Source organism: Chiloscyllium plagiosum, unplaced genomic scaffold, assembly GCF_004010195.1.
Source record: "Chiloscyllium plagiosum isolate BGI_BamShark_2017 unplaced genomic scaffold, ASM401019v2 scaf_14170, whole genome shotgun sequence".
NCBI lineage: Eukaryota > Metazoa > Chordata > Chondrichthyes > Orectolobiformes > Hemiscylliidae > Chiloscyllium > Chiloscyllium plagiosum.
The window spans coordinates 6,776-14,171 of NW_025212915.1; the positions used below are offsets into that span (position 1 = coordinate 6,776).

At 43.6% G+C, this 7,396-nt stretch overlaps 1 non-coding gene across 1 annotated transcript; it reads right to left on the reverse strand.

The window, feature by feature from the left end:
* Positions 1–585: 585 nt before the first annotated feature.
* On the reverse strand, positions 586–668 carry trnal-uaa. The gene has a single exon. It is a non-coding gene; the product is annotated as a tRNA-Leu (tRNA).
* Positions 669–7,396: the final 6,728 nt, after the last annotated feature.

The following is a 7,396-nucleotide window of genomic DNA, read 5'->3' on the forward strand; positions in this document are numbered from 1 at the left end:
TTGTTGATGTGGGTCAGAAGATGGAAACTGGGATCTATTCCCGTCAATTCTCCCAGAGGCGCTGAGGTGAGTTAAACTGTTTGTTAATCATATTTAACTTCTCTACATATGATATTTCCTTTTGAATCCCGAACTGTTTTCGGTGCCATTTCCCATTGAAGAGTCTGTTGCTCAGAGTCAGCGTAATTATTTTACTAAAATTACTATTCAACAGCACTCCTTTCTCTCAATTTTTATAAGAATAGACATCAGGGAACGTTGTGATTTACGTAGAAATTTCAGATCAAAATTCAGCAAAGTATGTGGAAATATAATTTACCTCTCCTCAACTCAGTCCTGAGCTCTCTGTGCCTTTACAGGGTGAGTGCACTGTGAAACCGATATGTTAGAAGTTCCAGAGCTGGGGAATATCTACATAAGGGTATGGCAAATATTTGTAGATGCACACTGAGTATTTCCAGCACTGTTTTTATTCTAAAGTGACCCCAGAGGGTCATATAATCCGAGAGTGCTGAAACAGGCCATTCAACCCATCATGAGCACGCCAAACCTCTGCAGAGCATCATACGTACAGAAGAAGCAAGTTGGTAGTAGTGGGATTGCGAACCCACGTCTCTGAAGAGACTGGAACTTAAATCCAGCGCCTTAGACTGCTCGGCCATACTACCACTGCAGCAAGATGGCAGCATCTTGGGTTTTGTGAACGGTGACTGCACCGAGCTGCTTGAAGAACATTGTCTGGTACATCATGTATAAAAGCACGTGTACTCTTCAGACGGCTCGCTGGTTTTGTGGTATGGAAGCTGCCACTGTCAAGACATTGTTCTGAACAATAATGGATTATCTGCATTACATTCTGATCCCATATGTCCCATTTGACTTGATTCTGCTTCTGAACACATTCACCGTCAGACACATTTTGACAGCTAGTTGAGCCCACAGGAGACTCCAGGCCCACAGAAGTGGGGAGAGTCACACAGATCCATAAATGGATTGTCGAAGAAATCTATCATTTTACTCTTTGTGCTCTCTGCTAATTTTATATTTTTCTTGTCCACTTTAGTGATGTATTCACTGTGGAAGTGAATGCATTTAGTCAGTGATGTATCATTTAGGACACCTAGCCTTGTAAATAAAATAGTTTTCATGCTGTAGGTCTTGAGCTGCTGCACTAACACTCTTATTGATGCTGTGACACAGTCTCTGTTCCGAAATCAGTTAAAAATATGCTGAAATATCCCTTCACCATTCTCATAACACAGGTTCGTGGGCGGCATGGTTGCACAGTGGCTCGCACTGCTGCTTCACAGCGCCAGAGACCCGGGTTCAATTCCCCCCTCAGACGACTGACTGCGTGCAGTTTGCACATTCTCCCCGTGTCTGCGTAGGGGTGCTCCGGTTTCCTCCCATAGTTCAACGATATGCAGGTCAAGTGAATTGCCCGTTGTGTTAGGTATGGGGTAAATGTAGGGGCGTGGGTGGGTGTGGACTTGTTGGGCTGAAGGGCTTGTTTCCACACTGTAATATAATCTAATCTAAGGTTCGATAAGGAGATGAGCTATAAAAGGCCGATAAAAAATGGACTAAGTCTCACTTGATTTTATGAATGGACACATCTCCTGTGTAAATCAGATTCAGAGAGAATTCAGTCATTTCCCCACGACACGCAGTTGCACTTCTATGCTGTCCAGAAGCTCCAGGCGTTTTCATTGATCCAACGTTATACTGAATTAATATTATTTGCTTTTTTGATTTCACATGTTGTTAATCCAATGTATTCATTTGCCTGGATGAGTGCATCTTCAGTAACACTCGAGAAACTGAAAACCAAAACCAAGAATTATCTGTTGTCGGCAGAAATGTCAAAGAGGAATCGTAAGCCCCGTTTTCCTTCACTCATTCGGTGCTCTATTAACACGTATGTTAATGGCCAGAAACTACCCCAAAGCTGTTGTATTGGGGTGCGGTTTTCCTCTTACTTGGGGGCCAGTATAGTCAATAATGTTCTGGGTTCCCCAGTGAAATACAACATTTTATTTCCATCCGCCTTACAGTAGTTGATGCAACATTGGTACCCATTGTTAGACACATTCCCCTAAGGTGAACATTCATACCAATAAAAATGCAGTCAATAATGGACATCTCTATGAACAGCCCCAGGCGCAACCAAATTGAAATGATACCTGCCAGATAACTCCCCACCAGCGCTTGGGACCGACAAAGCTTCTGACAGCCTTAATACTGCCCAGCTGCGTTGCATTATTTACCAATAAATTAAATTGCCGTTTCTCACAAAGAACTCTTCCAGCTCCTGTACAAATTTGAGAATGGCCGATTGGGAAGGATATTAATTTCAATCAATTTTAATCAAGTTTTTTTTCAAATATACTTTAATATAAAGTTCTTGTTGAATTGAGAAGAGCCCCTCTCTCTCTGTGTCTTCAGGCTGAGATCAAACAACAACCACTCTCAAACGCAACTGTAGTTAACGACCTCTGCTACTTACAATCATAGAGTCATAGAATTCTTATAATGTGGAAGCAGGTCATTCGGTCCAACAAGTCCACACCAACTCTCCGAAGACTATCGCACCGAGTCCTATTCCCCTGCAATCTTATCCGTTTTTACTTGGCGGAAGATGGCGTGAAATGTACGGAGGTGGTTGCGTTGTTAGGGTGGAGGATGAGGATCGGGGGTTTCTGTCCTTTTTGCGCTTGGAGGAATGGTTTTCGACAGCGGAGGTGTGGGAGTGGATGAGATGTACTGGAGGGCATCATCAATCACGTGGGAGGGGAATTTGCCCACTTGAAAGAAAGAGGCCATTTGGTGTGTTCTGTGATGGGACTGTTCGTTGTGTGATCAGATGTGGCGGAGGTGGAGGAATTGGGAATAAGGGATAGCATCTTTACAGGAGGCAGGATGGGAGGAGCCGTAGTCCAGGTAGTTGTAGGTGGTGGGTTTGTACAAAATGTCAGTGTTATGTCGGTCACTGTTAATGGATGTCCAGGAAGGGGAGGAAAGTGCCTGAGATGATCCAGGTAAATTTTAGGTCGAATGTGTTTTGAAGTTGATGAACTTCCAACCTCCTCTCCGAGCACGAGGAGGCGCTGATGCAGTCATCACAGTATTAGAGGAAGACGTGGGGAATGGTGCCAGGCTAACTACGTCAGGTGGATTGTTCAACATAACCCACAAAGATACAAGCATTGCTGGGACCAAAGCGGGTGCCCATAGCTATCACCTTCGTCTGGAGAAAGGTGGAGGATTCAAAGGAGAAATTATTAAGAGTAAGGACCATTTCAGCCAAACGCATGAACGTGCCAGTGTGAAGGTACTAGTGGGGATGGAGGGAGAGGAAGAAACGAAGGGCTTGGAGACCCTGGTCATGGCAAATTTTTGTCTGTGGAGACTGAACGTCCATGGTGAAGATGAGGCGTTTGGAGCCAGGGAAACGAAAGTAGTGGTGGAGATCGTGTGCGTGTTTGGTGTCCTGAACATATGTGGAGAGATCCGAGCCTGGGGGTATAGAACAGTATCGAGGTATGTGCAGATGAGTTTGGTGGGGCAGGTGTAGGCCAAGACGATGCCTCAGCCGGAGTCATCAAGCATGTAGATCTTGGGTAGGAGATAGACCAGGCAGTTGGGCATTTCCCATACAATGGTAATATGGCCGATGATCTTGGTGTCAGACTTTATCACGGTCAGTTTTAGCAACAAGTCGGACAGATTCCCTTAATATTTTAAAATAACACGTTTATGAGCTGAACAAAGTTACTTATACTATGATGCAAAGATGAATGACAAACAGGTTGAAAATTGCAGTTATGTGCATTGATATTCCCATTTCTGAGAACACTGAGAAGCACACAAAAACAGAGACACACACACAAATACGGACACACAGTCTCAGTCAAACTCACACAGACACACAAATAAACACGCACACAAACACATGCGCATGCAACCACACGCACACAAACACACTCGCAGGCACATGCAGAGAGACACACACACACATGCACATGCAAACATACCCAAAGCACACTCACAGATACACCCAAGCACATAGACATATTAAAATATATACACAAACACAAAAATACAAATACAAACAGACATAGACACACAAACGCACGCACACACAAATTTATACATGCCATAGGAAGTTTGAAATTTGAGCAGTATTATGCGATTTGGCCCAATCGACACCACTCTGCTATTCAATCGTAGCTCCCATCTTTTTCATCCTAATCTGCCTTCTCCTTGCATGAACGTGTGCGTGTATGCACGTGCATGTGCATGAATGTGTGTGGGCATGCGATTGTATGTCGACTGGCTTCAGATAATATTGCCAAGGAGGGCTGTGTTTCGGAATGGAGGCTTTTGATCAGCGGTTTTCCACAGGGATCTGTGCTGAATCCATTATTGTTTGTCATTCAATAAATGATACAGATGAGAATTTAGAAGGCGCAGTTATTTGGTTTGCACATGATACCAAGATTGGTTATATAGTGAACAGAGAAGATTACACAGAGGGCTTAATCAATTAAATCAATGAACCTTACGGCCGAATAGCATGGAATTAGGAAAATCGACGTTTTGGGCAAAAGCCCTTCATCAGGAAGAGAGTCAGAGTCCCTGCAGGGTGGAGAGATATCTCTCCACCCTGCAGGCACTCTGGCTCTATTCCCAATGAAAGGCTTTTGCCCGAAACTGCGATTTTCCTGCTCCTCGGATGCTGCCTGAACTGCTGTGCTTTTCCAGCACCACTCTAATCTGGAATCTGGTTCCCAGTATCTGCAGTCCTTGTTTTTACCCAGCATGGAAACAGGGCAAATATTCCATGCAACCAGTCATTGTGAATTAATCTATTCCTATTTTCCAGCATTTGTTCCATATCGTCTGAATCATTCCTATTTAGCAACCTATCCAGATGCCCTATTTAAACGTTATCACTACACCAGACTTCAACACATCCCCTGGCAGCTCAATCAATTCACGCACCACGTTCTATGTGAGAAGGTTCTCTGTTACGTTTTTTTGAAATCTGTCCTTTCTCACCTGAAAACTCGGCAATCTAGTTTTGGGATCCCCAACCCTTGGGGAAAATATATTGAGTGCTCATCCTATTCATGCCCCTCTCGAAGGTTCAATTTGACGCTAATAAACATGAATGGCTGTGCTTTCAATCATCCCGGACCTAAATTCTCCAAGTGAATACTGACACCTCTTCCTTCTCTATCAACGCACCATTCTAAAACATTTTAAATCAACTTGTTCAGACATGTTATGAAACGCCTCTTTGAGATTTGGATCTGGGCCTTTAGGCCCAGAGATAGAACACTACCACCACATACCAACAGCCCATAAAGCTACAAAGTAATACTTCTGTGTATTTGTTCAGCAACCTGTTCTATCATACTGTGACCGACCTCCGTGACATTGAGCCCAGAGGTCTGGGCACCACCACAACTTCCAGATCTATAGCTCAGAGGCAGGGGCGCTGCACATTACACAAGATCTTAAATATGCCCAAACCTTGTGTCACATTTTAAGGAAATCTGTAAGCTCAGTTTGGATTTTTCAAAATCTGATTGATTTTACTTAACTACACAGGTGACATGTTTCATTATTAAACAAATGCAAGGGATTTGCGTCAACTGTAGGATGTTGCACATGCTCTGCCACCAAGATAAACTATTAACGTCGTTAATTGCTTGGTTATGATTTTCAACCTAAATAGATATTAACTGTATTCTGCAATATTAAGTAAATTAAATCCGGCCGTCTCACTCTGCGCTCAGAAGGATCTCGAATAAATATTAGTACTAAGCACCGGTGACGAAGATCGAATATAATTTCTGGCCCCAAATGCCACTCACTATTTCCGGCTTTAACGTGTATCTACCCTCTGCCCAAAACCGTTAAGTGATACAAAGCAGCTGATTATTTACGGCGTCTCCTCCCTATTGTCGTCCACAACCCTCCCCGCCCCCTTACTGCCACACAAGGCAACCCATGCTCAGGCCCTTTTTGAAAAGCCAGGTCAGAATTTGTAGGTGTCCTGGAGAGGATTATCGGGTCTGTTGAAACGGAAAGGGGAAGCGGAGAGAGCAGTATTAGCAGTCACGGCATGGATCTTTGCATATGCCTTTTCCCATGGGTGGAGAATTTCAAGTCAAGGGAGACATAATAATATGAAAGATTTTTATTTGTAAATGCTTAAGGTAAATGCTTATGTAGAGACATGAAGGTGTGCAACATGGAAAGCCACCTTTCATTCCAAATCTTTTATGCCAATCGGAAATCCTAAACTAATCTAGTCACATTTCCCAGGATTTGGCCTATGTCCATCTAAACACTATTAATTCATATGCACATCAGTTTCCTTTTAAATATCGTGTTGTACCAGCCTTCACCACTTCTTCTGACAGCTCATTCGATACATGCAAGACCCGCTGTCTGAATAAACTTATCTCTTAGATGACTTTTACAATTTTATCACTTATCATTAACCAAGGCTGTCTAGGTTTGGGCTTTCTGAACATGAGCATATTGCTCTCTAAGGGATTCGGTACAACGACAGTCCTCACAGTCATCTCCGCACCGTGTGTGTGTGTGTGTGTGTGTGTGTTTAGGGTGGGGGCAGTGTACGCCATCACAGAGTGACAACAAGAAAAAGCTCCGGAGGTCTGGCACCACCTGTGGTGAGAAATGAAAATAAACATTTAGGGTCGCGTGACTCTTCCTCGCATCTCGTGTCAGAGGGATGTTGCTTCACTTTAAACATCGCAGAGACGGCCAGACGAACCCCAGTCAGAGCGACACGATAAGACTCTGGCATGAATACAGACATGGAAAATCTGTCAGTATTTCTCTTGCTCCATGTGAGGTCGTTAATATTTCACTCGCTGTGTCTGGTGTGTATAAATATTTCAGTCTCTCCTTGAGGATTGTGTCAGCATTGCAATTGCTTACAGTCGTAAGTGTGTCAGGATTTCTGTGTCGATTCTGACGAGTACAATTTCAATATTTGCACACACAACACCTGGAAACATTGTCAAGTGCGTGGAGGATAATGTGGAATTCGAACAGGTCAGTGACACACACGTACAGGCACCACACACACATATACATGCACACACACACACACGGTTGGCGTGGAGAGGATAGTTGATGTACTGAGGCCGTCAGAGTGGAAAATGTTCATGTGAAAAAATGTCTGCAATGTGGAAAAGATTTCCCTTTTGGCAGTGTTCCAGGCACACAGTTTATATGTTAAAGAGTAGTTCCCTTGCAATTATATCCCAGCAACCCCACGTGAGCTATTGTGAAAGGAGATGAGATGACTTTTATTGCAATTACTGTAACTTGCAATGTTCAGTGAGGTAAACTT